Source organism: Mus caroli, unplaced genomic scaffold, assembly GCF_978045245.1.
Source record: "Mus caroli unplaced genomic scaffold, Mus_caroli_1 scaffold_1, whole genome shotgun sequence".
NCBI lineage: Eukaryota > Metazoa > Chordata > Mammalia > Rodentia > Muridae > Mus > Mus caroli.
Genome location: NW_028227256.1, coordinates 8,437,923 through 8,452,230, shown reverse-complemented (window position 1 = coordinate 8,452,230; position 14,308 = coordinate 8,437,923). Strand labels below are relative to the sequence as shown.

Here is a 14,308-nt window from a genome sequence, read left to right as displayed (position 1 = left end):
GAAGTAGAAACAATAAAGAAAACACAAATGGAGGCAAACCTGGAAATGGAAAGCCTAGGGAAGAGGTCAGGAATTACAGATATAAGTATCGCCAACAGAATACAAGAGATAGAAGAGAGAATCTTGGGTGTAGAAGATACCATAGAAGAGATTGGCACAACTGTCAAAGAAAATTCAAAACATAAAAAACTCCTAACCCAAAGAATCCAGGAAATTCAGGACACAATGAAAAGACCAAATTTTAGAATAATTGGTATAGAGGAAAACAAAGATTCCCAACTCTAAGGACCTGAAAATGTCTATAACAAAATCATAGAAGAAAACTTTCCCAGCCTAAAGAAAGAGATGGCCATAAAGATACAAGAAGCTTACAGAACACCAAATAAATAGGACCAGAAAAGAAAATCCTCTCATCACATAATAATCAAAACACTAAATGCACAGAGCAAAGAAAAAATATTAAAAGCTGCAAGGGAAAAGGGCCAAGTAACATAGAAAGTTAGACCTATCAGAATTACACAAGACTTCTCAATAGAGACTATGAAAGCCAGAAGAGCCTGGTCAGAGGTCAAGAAGACTCTAAGAGAACACAAAGGCCAGCCCAGGCTACTATATCCAGCAAAACTCTAAGTCAACATAGCTGGAGAAAATAAAATACTCCAGGACAAAACCAAATTCAAACAGTATTATCTACTAATCCAGCCCTACAGAGGATCCTAGAAGGAAAACTCCAATACAACAAAGGTACATACATCAAAGAAAGGACAAGATATTATGCACCTCACAACAAAGCCAAAAGGAGAGAACCACAAGCGTATCAGGAATCAACAGTCATCTGTCTTTAATAAGTCTCAATATTAATAGATTGAACTCACCTATAAAAAGACATAATCTAACAGACTCAATACACAAACAAGATTCAGAAATTTGCTGAATACAAGAAACACACCTCAACAACAAAGACAGACACTATCTCAGAGTAAAAGGATGGAAAAAAGTCTTCCAAGCAAATGGTCCCAGGAAACAAGCTGGAGTTGTCATCCTAATACACAATAAAATAGACTTTAAACCAAAAGTTATCAAGTGTGATGAGGAAGAAGACTTCATATTCATCAAAGGGAAAATCCACCAATAGAAAGTCTCAATTCTGAACATCTATGCCCCAAATACAAAAAAAAAAAAAAAAAAAATACAAGGACACCTACATTCATAAAAGAAACCTTACTAAAGCTTAAAACATACACTGAACCCCACACATAATAGTGGGAGACACCCACTATTATAGGTCATTGAAACAGAAACTCAACAGAGACACAGTGAAACTAATAGAGGTTGTAAACCAAATGGATTTAACAGATATCTATAGAACATTTCACCCTTAAAAACAAAAGAATATATCTTCTTCTCAGCACCTCATGGTACCTTCTCCAAAATCGACCATATATATAATTGGTCACAAAATGATCCTCAACCAATACAAAAAGATTGAAATAATCCCATGAATCCTTATCAGATCATCATGGCCTAAGGCTGGTCTTCAATAACAGCAAAAACAACAGAAAGTCCATATATGCATGGAAACTGAAAAACTCTCTACTCAGTGATAACTTGGTCAGGGAAAAAATAAAGAAATTAAAGACTTCCTGGAATTTAATGAAAATATTGACACATCAAACCCAAATTTATTGGACACAATGAAAGCAGTGCTGAGAGTAAAATTCATAGCACCAAGTGCCCTATTAAAGAAACTGGAGAGGTCTTACTCTAGCAACTTAACAGCACACCCAAGAGCTCTAGAACAAAAAGAAGCAAACTCACCCAAGAGGAGTAGAGGGCAGGACACAGTCAAATTCAAGGGTGAAATCAACCAAATAGAAACAAAGAGAACAATACAAAGAATGAACAAAACCAAAAGCTGATTCTTTGAGAGAATCAACAAGATAGATAAACCCTTAATCAAACTAACTAAAAGGCCCAGAAGCAGTATCCAATTTAACAAAATCAGAAATAAAAAAGGAAACATAACAAATCATCAGATCCTACTATAAAAGCCTATGCTCAACAAAACTGGAAAAATCTCGATGAAATGGATGGTTTTCTAGACAAATACCACATACCAAAATTGAATCAAGGGCAGGTAAACTATCTAAACAGGCCCATATCACACAAGGAAATAGAAAAAGTCATTAAAAAACCTCCCAACCAAAAATCAAATTAATTAATTAATTTTTTTTAAAAACCCAGGGCAAGTGGATTTAGTACAGAATTCTGCCAAACCTTTAAATAAGACTTAATACCAATATTTCTCAAACTATTCTATAAAATAAAAACAGGGGCTGGTGAGATGGCTCAGTGGGTAAGAGCACCCGACTGCTCTTCTGAAGGTCCAGAGTTCAAATCCCAGCAACCACATGATGGCTCACAATCATCTGTAACGAGATCTGACTCCCTCTTCTGGAGTGTGTGAAGACAGCTACAGTGTACTTACACATAATAATAATAAATAAATCTAAAAAAAAAAAAAACAGAAGGAACACTACCTAATTCATTCTATGAAGCCACAATTACTCTAATTACCTAAACCACACAAGGATGCAAACACAAAAAGAGAACTTCAGAGCAATCTTGCTTATGAATATTGATGCAAAGTACTCAATAAAATTCTTGCAAACCAAATCCCAGAACACATCAAAACCATCACTCACCACAATCAAGTAGACTTCATCCCAGGGATGCAATGTTGGCTAAATACACAAAAACCTATTAATGTAAGCCATATATAAACAAAATCAAAGAAAATAATCACATGATCATATCCTTAGATGCAGAAAAGGCATTTGAGAAAATACAACACCCCTTCATGTTAAAAGTATTGGAGAGATCAGGAATTCAAGGCTCATACCTAAGCATAATAAAAGCAATTTATGGCAAACCAACAGCCAATATCAAATTAAAAGGTACTTAAAGCAATACTTGAAGCAATCCCACTAAAATCAGGGAGAAGACAGGAATGACCACTCTTTCCATATCTATTCAATATAGTACTCAAAGTGTTATCTAGAACAATAAGACAACAAAAAGATATCAAGGTGATACAAATTGGGAAAGAAGAAATGAAGGTATCACTATTTGCAGATGATATGATAGTATACATAAACGATAGCAAAAATTCTACCAAAAAAACTTAACTAGCTGATAAACAACTTCAGTGGCTGGATATAAAATTAACTCAAATAAAACAAAATAATTCCTTTATACAAAATGGCAACCAATAGATTGGGAAAAGATTTTTACCAACCCTATATCCGATAGAGGGCTAATATTCAATATATTCAAAGAACTCAAGAAGTTAGACTCCAGAAAATCAAATAACCCTATTAAAAAATAGGGTACAGAGCTAAACAAAGAATTCTCAACTGAAGAATACCAAATGGCTGAGAAACACCTAAATAAATGTCCAATATTATTACTCTTCAGGGAAATGAAAATCAAAACAACCCTGAGATTCCACCTCACACCAGTCAGAATGGCTAAGATCAAAATCTCAGGTGACAGCAGATGCTGGTGAGGAAGTGGAGAAAGAGGAATACTCCTCCATTGTTGGTGGGATTATAAACTGGTAAAATCACTCTGGAAATCAGTCTTGTGGTTCCTCAGAAAATTGGAAATAGATCTACCTGAAGACCCAGCAATACCACTCTTGGACATATACTCAAAGATGCCCCACCATGCCTCAGGGACACGTGTTCCACTATATTCATAATGGCATTGTTTTTGATAACCAGAAGCTGGAAACAGCCCAGATGTCCCACAACAGAAGAATGGATACAGAAAATATGGTTCATTTACACAATCAAATACTACTCAGCAAGGACATCCTGAGTTTTGCAGGCAAATGAATGGAAGAACAAAATATCATCCTGAATAAGGTAACTCAGACCCAAAAGGACATGCATGGTATGAACTCACTAATAAGTGGATATTAGCAAAAGAAACAAAACAAAACAAAACAAAACCCTACAGAATACCCAAAATACAGTCCACGGAACTTTTGGGAGGCAGAAGAAAGCCATCACAAGTGGTGAGGGAGGGAGGTACCTGGGAGTAAAGTAGATGGGGACAGGGGAAGAGGGAAACCTGATCTGGTATTGGGTGAGGGAAAAGGACTAAATCCTTGGGGCCAGCAGAAAGAATGGAAACAGGCAACCTGGGGAGGAAGGTTTGGGGAAACCTCCAGAATGCACCAGAGATCTGGGAAGTGAGAGACTCAAAGGGAGAGACCTTAGATGAAATACCCACCAGTAGGGTTATAGAGCCCACCTCCAGCAGGAAGACAGGGCATCCATCAAGTAAGGGACAGGGTTTTCATTCCACAGTAAAAGCTCTGACCAATAACTGTTCCTGTCTAAAAGAACCGAAGGGATGGCAATGGAGAGGAGCCTGAGGAAAAGAAGGTCCAGCGACAGACCCAAAGTAGGACCCAGCTCAAAGGGAGGTTCCAAGGCCTGACACTATTACTGAGGCTATGGAAAGAAGCACCTGAAAGAGTCAGATGCAGATATTTGCACTCAATTAGTGGACAGAAGTAGCTGACCCTTGTTGAATTAGGGAAGGCTGAAAAAAGCAAAGGAGAAAGGTGCTCCTGTAGGAGGACCAGCAGTCTCAATTAATCTGGATGCCCAAGATCTATCAAACACTGGACCATCAAATAGGCAGCATACATAAACTGATATGAGGCCCCCAACACACATACAGCAGAGGACTGCCAGGTGTGTGTTCATTCAGAGAAGATGCACCTAACCCTCAAGAAACAGGAGGCCCCATGGAGTTTAGAGGTATGGTTGGGTGGGTGGTGGGGACATCCTTATGGAGACAAGGAGTGGGGAGGAGGTATGGTATGTGGAACAGTTGGAGGGTGAACTGAAGGGGGAATAAAATCTGTACTATGAAAAACTAAATAAATAAAAGATTAAAAAAATGAAGGAAAAAAAAAAGTCTGGCTTCTAAGACCATAAGTCTAAGGTCTAGTTCTCAGGGGTAAGAGCTGTGAGCATAGGGCTCTCTCAGCCCAGTCTGTAAGCATCCTGCACTCAGGGGCCCAAGAGAGGAAACACAACCTGTGCCTCTCCTTATGATTCCACATACATAGAGGGAAAAGCAGTGGCCAGGTCAAGTATAACACAAACGAGATGGAAGCCATGTCTTTGAATTTTATAACTGGCATTTGCTCTTCTTTTTCATTAATCATTATTGGATACATAAGGACAGTATTTTATTTTGCTCTAAATCTATGTTTATTTTGTATCATAGATGAAGGATTTAATAAATCTTGGTACAATGAATGCATCTAGACCTATGAATGTCAGATGTCAGTGCTGATAAAGCTGTGAATTGCAAACTACCTTCTGGGCAGCACACCTGGTAACTGATATTTTCATATGTATTTCTTATCAACTGAGAACCCAAAAGACTTAGGGTGCAGGTACTCCATAGAGAGAAACTCACTAAGGAACAGTTTCAAACAATACTTCTCGAAGTCTCATCAAAGTTTGGGGGTCAGAATTACAAAATTCAGGCCAAATTAATAACTGTGAAAGTGGAAAATCACAATCTGTATTTTAATAAACTGTAGTGACACATTCCAGTTTTAAGAAATGCTAGTGTTTTGTAGGAACCTCTGCAGAGAAAACTTGAAGAAGGTGATGCCTATCTCCTCCTCCTATTTAAAATACAAGTCATGTCTCTTTTGTCCTGTGGATCATGACTTTGTAATTTGGCATCCAGCAAATGACATGCATCTAGAAAGGAAGGCTAGTATTAAAATAAACAAGAAAACACATTTTTTTTTCTGAATACCAATTTGTTATTCCTTAGTAGACTTGATACTATAAAATCATATGACTGGTTTCTAGTCAATCTGGTGTAGCAGGTTTCCACTTCTATGATACTTAGATTGTGATATCATGAATAAGTTTTTGTAATAAAATTTGCTCCATAATAACTTTGCTCCTTCCTCTTCCTACAAGCCTCTGGGAAACAGAGAGTTCAGCTAGCCAAAGCAATTAAGCAAGACTTTCCTTTATCTGTGTCTCTGGAGAGGAGGAAATCTAAGTGAGATATCATCAGGACTCTGGAATGAGATACAACAGTACCAACACACTTAGCAGCTGCTGAAGTCAGTAAATACCAAATGTCAGTAACTGCATGCCAGCCGAGACTTCATAATTTGTGAATCTTTCCTTTGTTGAATAATGGACAGACAGTAATGAAAACAGAGTGCCTATTTTTATCTTAAAACAAAGTTCTTAGGAAGAAAAAACCTGAAGCAATCTTCACATAATTCATGATTTTAAAATGACAGGTAGAAAACAGTCATCAATAGAAGATAATCAAAGACCCCTGTGTTAGAACTGCTAGGAAACCCTAAGACACAGAAACTCATAAGATAGTTTCCTCCTCAGCAGAGGACTGCAGAAGCAGAGGGAAGCTGTTAGTGAGAAACCCAGGGCACTCCACTAACGCAGGCTCAACATCTGAACACCAAATGGAGAGAAATAACATCATTGCCTTTTTCTATAATGTGATGTATATTCATACCCTAGAGCTGAATGGAGGAAAAGAAACACTGGCAATCGACGCTGTAGTCCTTCTCTACTCTTTTATTTTAATTTCATGAACCAGTGAGATATATCCCAACGAATGAACTACACTGATTATTTCTGATTCCGCACTTATCACAAGTAGCCTTCTTCCTTCTCACTGCACTGTTCTGAGCAAAGCAATTTGTCCATGGCAAATCTCCATGTATTTCTTGCTTGGAAACTCAGTGTCTGTTCTGAACACCCAGTGCAGTTCCCTTCATCTCTGTAGAGGTGCTCTTTCCTGTTTTCAGTTGAACTGTTGATACTTTCCTATCTACAATCAAAACTTCACAGTCACCATTATTTAACTTCCATACTCCATAGCAATTCAGTTAAACCCTGCTTTAACAATCCCATCTACTGCTTCCCTTTCCTGTTCTATGTTGGATCACTGTCATGCACCCTCTAGCAATGATCTTTAACTAGCACCATTTAGACCCCAATAATGTCCATCCATAGAAGATGTCCAAAAGAGTAGTATCATGAGCACAGTCTTCAAGCTGGACATGGAAACGGCTATGTGTGTAGAACCTGCGCTCTGTTCCATCAGCATCTTGCCCCCTCTGTCTACTACAATCCATACCAGGAGTTAAGTGTGCTAAGGAGGCATTCCCCTTGATTCTTTCACAGCTGCCTTTGTATCATGCAATTCTTGAACTTAAAATGCTTCCAAACCTCTCAAACCTCCTATGATTTGGCCTGAATCTACAGAACAAACAAGATAGGAAAAGATTTCAGGATTGAAGGAAGCTCATGCTATGGGGATCAGGAGCAAAGTTGACATTCCCTTTGTTTTATATTCTTTACATATAGCTGCATGTGTGATAAATGCTTCATGAGAAAACGAAGCATTTTGCTTCTTGAGTTGATACCTGCCCCCCAGACAAGCCTTTCTGGACTTGAATTCCTCTAGAACTCCCTGTGTGCCTAATTCTTAATACACAGTGTCATAGTCTTCATTGGTGGGGGCTTTGAGGACTGGATTGTTCACAGTGGTGCTTTCATAAAGGGATAGTAACCATGAGAACCAGCGAGTGCCTTGTTGGTCTACCTTTTGGGCACTCAGTGAGAATGAGAAGCAGTTCCTCAGGCGAATCTACCAGTACCTCCATCTTGGACTTGCCAGCCTCCAGAAACATAGAAATAAATGTCTACATTGGAAAGTCATTCACTTAGGCTTTTATATTGTAATATTTTATATTATATTTATATTTTATATAATGGTAATTCAAGAGAGCTAAGACATATTAAGTGATTCTTGTCATGCTGTCCTCCTAAAACATGCCTGTTCAGTATTCTTTTATTTCCAGATAGAGGTAACAGAACTAAGTAAAACCCAGGCACTGTGACAAGTTGGTGATAAGAAACTGTTTTATAAACTTCCTATCAATATTTACATTTTAACAAGGGTCTCATTTACTTTCCTACAATAGAAAATATCAACCTGTTATCTTGTCTCCTGGGACATCACCATCACCGTAACCATCACCATCATCATCATCATCATTATTGTTATACTGGAAAAAACTATTCCTGAAATTTGCTAGATAAAAACCAATAACATTCCTAAGGATGCTTTAATATACAGGACAGCCTTTTGAAGAAGGTTACCTGATCCCAAATGTCTGTAATGCTGAAGTTATATAACCCTGTCCCATTCATAAAAGCAAAGGCATTTGAAGGTCTGTCAGGGTTGAGGTTTGATAAAGGCACTTGGAAAGAAGGCAAAGGGAACCTATTATTTCTCATATTACAAAACAGATTTAGGCTGAATTTGCAGTTACCTAAGGCCACCATCTTTGCTCAGATATTTATAAACTTAGAGAAGAAAAAAGAAGTAATTCAATTTTCCCAGCGCTGTGAACAGAATATTAGCAGGAACCATTTGAAGGAGAAAATGAGATGACTGATCTCCCTTGAGGAGTCAGAATGACAGACCTCAGGTGCTTTGGGCCATACGCTTGAGGCAAGTCATCAAGGTACTGAGCATCTTGGATAGCTACTTCTTTCTTCATGTGGATGAGAAAGAGAGAGAGATGGACGAAAAGGAGTCATTGACAACATAACCCTCAAGTCTTGCCCCTAGTGACTTATTCCATCTGGAGTCTTCCTCCTGCTTGTCACAACTTACCACAATATTGCTACTAACTGGAACAGAGACCTAAGCATGTGAAGTACATGTTTTCATCACCATGACACTAGTTAACACCATTAAGATTTGGTGCTGTTTTTACCTGATATTTCAAAGATTGTTTACTGGGTGTATCTAGAATAAGTACACATTCTATATATTTCTCTCATATATTTGAAGACACATGCAATTTTCTCATTATACTATCCTTCTTATACCTAATATTTCCAAGTCTTTAATTCTTTCTTATTGCTTTAAACATTGTGGGTTTGATAGTTGCACTTACAAGATTTAAAATTAAATGCCAGAGGCTGGGGTGTAAGTCTGTCTTGCTTAGTTCTGCAAGTCCTCACCACAGTCAGCAAAAGTAAGTACACTGATGAATTGGATGCTGACCATATACAAAGTCCTGAGAAGCTTTGCACCACTCATTATAAATCCCTAGCTTTTTGTTTTGGAGGCAGTCTATTTAATTGTTTTAATATATTTGAAATATGTAGCTCATTTAATCATATAAGTTTGGGGTAAGAATAATCAGCAAGACACATCCTAGAACTGAAAGGTCAATGGGGTTGGTTCCTCAGCTCCCACAATGGTCAGCCCATCCTCAGAGTGAGAACTGATCAGAAAGATCCACTCATTCTTCATTTTCCAATTGTAAACCAAAGGACTTTCAGACATTGGGGTAGAAGTCTTCAGAGATGCAGTGCATCCTACTTGGATACTCTGAGCCCAGCTTTCTTATCAGAAAGAACCATTAACCTAGTGTGAAATGACTTGTTTTCAATGAACTCATGGGTTGAATAGTGCAAACAACTTACTTACTGCTTTTATTCATCACCGTTTAATACAGCTGTATAGTTTTACTGTAGATAAATTAATCTCATGTTCTGTTTATTCCAGAGGATACAAACCTACGCTCTCAAACATTAACCATTCTCTTCCTGCTCTACTGTCCTGGAACTTCTGTGTATCAGCAAGTACAACATAGGGTACAACATGGGTGCTGACCTTTGAGCTCCTGGCTTTCAATCCATTCTTTCTCTATTTGTGTGATGTGTGAGCTCAATAGGTGGAATGGCTAATACTGACTGCTAACTTGACAAGGTCTGGAACAGGAATTCTCAACCTGTGGGATGATCCCTTTAGGGGTTGAACAACCCTTTTACAATGACTGACTATGACCATCAGAGAACACATAACTACAGCAAATCTAAAGTTATGAAGTAATAATGAAAATAATTTTATGGTGGGGGTCACCATAGCATGAGGAACTATATTAAAAAGTTTGCAGCACTAAGAAGGATGAGAACCATTGATCTAGAATAATTTAGGAAACAAAACTCTGGGCATGTTTGTGGGAGAATTTGTAGATTGAATTGAGATGGGAAACCCCAAAGTAAGTGTGAGTGTCCTAGCTGTGTGCATTAGCGTATCACAGTCTTCTTGCTGGCCAGGGGTACAGTGTGACCAGTTGTTGCATGCTCTTGACCACATGTATTCTTGTATTCCTACTGTGACGGGCTGGACCATTGAACTGTGAGCCAATATAAACATTCCCCTCCTTAAATTGCTTTGACAGATAATTGTATCACAAAACAGAGGAAAGTAAGTACTGCAGTCATTTACTTAACTTCTCTGCTGGCAACGGAGACCACTGTAGTCTATTTAACTATAGACATAATTACACAGGATTTTAAAGACTAATTATTTTCCTAGCATGTGGGAAGCATCAGATACAAGGCCATGATCAGAGGTTGTACTGTTAATTAAAAAGGAGAGTAATGCCCTGTTGCCTCAGTTTAAGCTGCTGAATTCACAAGTCCACTCACTCCTCTGGCCAAAGCTCATAGACACATATGGCTATTTTATTCCCTTTCTTGGCTTCTAGCTTCATCTTGGTCAAAAATGCCTAATTTTGTGGCATTTAAAGATAATTTTCAATAGAAAATATGTCAGCAAAATAGACATTAAATTCTTCAAATCTCTCATGTTCTATTAAAATTTCACCATCTGCTGTTTCCATGGGCTCTGTTCCATCCTTGGTGTTATTAGATTCTACATGTTTAATCTTTTGAAATATATGGAAAGAAATATAGGGAAAGAGAATTTAAGAATACAAAACTACAGTATCTTTGAGTAATGGACCTAAAAATTACATCTATATATATATGCTGAATAACCACTTCCTTGTCAAAATAATTTAGTGCATTTAAATGACTGGCTTTTGCTTATTAATTTATAATGAAGAGTAACAGCAGAAAACAACTTGACTTTGAATCCTTTCTCTTCCTACCAGAAAACACTTGCTGTTATATATTTGATAATCACATTAAAAAATTTTTGCTCTTTCTCAAGTAGAAGGGAGATTGCAAATGAAGCATAAAAGTGCACTCGAGAGCAGTGTTCATTGATGTTCCATCCAGGGAAGGAAACCCTTACTGTCCAGTTTAAGGAGGATCTCTAGTTACAAAAGTTACACTTTTATGTAAGACTATTGGTCTCACCATCTTAGCGCATTATCAGTGCAGTTCTCCCCATTCCAATGAAAGTCTACAAGGGTATAGGGAACTTTCGGTATAGCATTTGAAATGTAAATAAAGAAAATATCTAATAAAAAAAAAAAAGAAAGCCTACAAGGAACCTTCAAATCTCTTGCAGTTCTGTTCATACTGAGGGAACATTGTACAAAACCCATATTCTGCCTTTTACAGAAGTCCCAGCAGTGAAAACTCATTATATAGATATATAATGAATGAATGCTTTTGAATAATGTTTTCTTCTTGTTAAGCTTAATTCCAGGAAAGGCCTCTATTCATTCCCACCAGAATTCTGTATTGCTGGTTTATGTTTCAACCTCCTTTATAAGATTAACCTGCCATCTTTCTGCCCTCTGCCTGGTACCTATTTTGATAGAGTGAGTTGCCATTTTAGGAGTTGGTATCCATGAAGGATCAATGGCTCTTCAAGCCAGATCTCAGATCTTAGTGTTTTCCCAAGATGATATAATTTTGCATGGTTATTCTGTAGCAGTTGCCTCAAATACAAGGATTTTCTACAAGAGATTGGACCTATATTTTTTTAAATAAGAAGTAATCCATGCTGTTTCAAAGTTATGAAAAGCTACATCACAGGACATTGCAGACGATAATACTCCATAGACTAGGGATTTTTCCCAGGTAGAACATGGGCCTCACACAATGGATTCAAACCCTTCCAAGGAGGAGAAGAAGGAGCACGAGAATGAGGAGGAGCACGAGGAGGAAGAGGAGAAGGAAGAGGAGGAAGAGGAGAAGGAAGAGGAGGAAGAGGAGGAAGAGGAAGATCAGGAGAATGAGAAAGAGAAGAGAACTGGAAGTACATGCAGAGTCTTTTACAGAAGACTGACATAAAGAGGGGCAAAGAGAATGGCCTATCTCAAAGAATATGGTCATGGTATATGAAGCCCACCTTTGAAAATGCAGAATATAAAGAAATTCCTGAGTCTTTTAGATGAAATAAACCCATAAGTCTTCCAGGAAGTTTAATTTCGTGGTTTAGAAAGGAGGAAGATGTGTTTCCAACTACCAAAGTAGATGAAACTTTAAGTGCATAAAAGAAATAATTGCATAAACTGATTAAATGGACCACAATAACATGGTTATCTTATTAGTACTAAGTTTAAAATGGTTTACTTAACCTGTAGCAGATAATTGTTCAGGAACCGAGAGCCAAAACTGCAGGGCCAACCAGAAAGCAGACAGAGCTGCTGGCCATCAGAAAAAAATATTTCATCAGCAAAGAGCTCAGAACTTCCAACTTTCTAGTTCTGTATATGAAACATTTTCACACACTATTTCCCAAGCCAATCCAGAAATCAGAAAGGAATAATATTAGATAATGTTACAATTATTCTTATTTTATTGATGAGGAAAAATGAAGTAAAAATATGCAGAAAAGGTAAATGATGACATTGGCATGTAGGTTTTCAAGGAATTTTATGTGACAGATCTCTGTCCATAGAAATTTTCAACTGACAATATGGTCTGCACTGTGTAATCCAGTCTCATTAGGTAACAAGTTCATGTGCATAGAAGGTAAGAATATGCATCAATATTTTAGCAAAATAATTCAATGAAAGAGCAAGAAAGACTTTGCCTTTTGATTGGTTTTCTTTTTTATCAACAGTTAAATAATTTTAATGGAAAATATAAATTGCATGAATTTGTAATCAATTTAAATGTCTCTTTTTAAGTGCTGTAATCTTTTCAACACAGGAAATAAATAGACTCTTCCAAGGAAGACAAAGCCATTGCAAAACAGCATTTACACTCGTAAACGTAAACACTGATCATGTAAGATACAACCATGGGTTGCATGGACTAGAACCTGATATAGTTGACCTAGAAAGAATGTTTTGAAAGATGTAAATTTGGTATAGAAGTTGTGAATACAAATTCATGGGGTTTGTTGTTTCCTTTCTTTAGAGAATAGGAATGTGGACATCAATCCTTCTTCAGATAATGTGACTAACTAACTAAACTAACTAATATAAAACTAGCTTCACTTTACTCTCCTTAAAGTATTAAGAAGACTACTGAGAGTATTCTTTCCCTGTGCTCAATGACTGACTTACATCATGTTGCCTCAAAACCTTTCTGGGTTTTTGGTTTGGTTTGGTTTGGTTTGGTTTGGTTTGGTTTGGTTTGGTTTGGTTTGGTTTGTTGTTGGTGTTGGTGTTGGTGTTGGTGTTTTTACCTCGGACAATTTATTTTATTTGCCTCTTTCCTTCTTTTCTTCCTTCCTTCCTTTTCTTCCTTCCTCTTTAATTTTATTCAGGAAGGACTTCCAGTGGAGGGAGAGAGACATCAGTCTATCCACACAACCTTCAACCCAGAATTTTTCCTGATACAGATGCACAGAGATAAAGATGGATCAGAGATTGAGGGAATGGCCAATCAATGACCCCCTCAATTCAAGACCTATCCTATGGGAAAAAGCCAACCCCTGACACTATTAACGTTATGCTTCCAGACAGAAACCTAACATAACTGTCTTCTGAGAGGCTCCACCCACTCACCAATGGAAAGACATCTAGAAAGCCACAGCCCAACATCGGGTGGAGCTCAAGGAATCTTGTGGAAGAGTGAGGGACAGAATTCAGAGAGCCTGATGGTCAAGGGCACCATAGAAAGACCTACAGAATCAACTAACTTAGACCTATAGAGGCTCAGAGACTGAACCACCAACCAGCAACCTAGGCCCCTTACATATTTGTAGTAGATGTGCAGCTTGGCCTTTGTATGAGTCGCCTTACAATTGGAGCAGGGCTGTCTCTGACTCTGTTGCCTACTATTGGATCCCCTTACCCTACCTGGACTGCTTAGTTGGGCCTCAGTGTCAAGGGACAAGCTTAGTCCTGCTGGTACTAGATGTACCAGAGTGTGAGTAGCCAAGGGAGGCTTACCCTCCTCTGAGAAGAGGAGGGGGCAGTGGAGGGAGGGATTTGTAAGGGTGGGACTAGAGGAGAGGAGGAAGGGGGCACAATTGGTATGCA

At 38.0% G+C, this 14,308-nt stretch overlaps 1 protein-coding gene across 8 annotated transcripts in view; it reads right to left on the bottom strand.

Annotated features, from left to right (window-relative positions):
- The window catches only part of CUNH8orf34 (chromosome unknown C8orf34 homolog), a 538,401-nt gene that overhangs the window by 494,093 nt on the left and 30,000 nt on the right, over window positions 1-14,308 (bottom strand). The gene's annotated exons all lie outside the window — the stretch shown is intronic.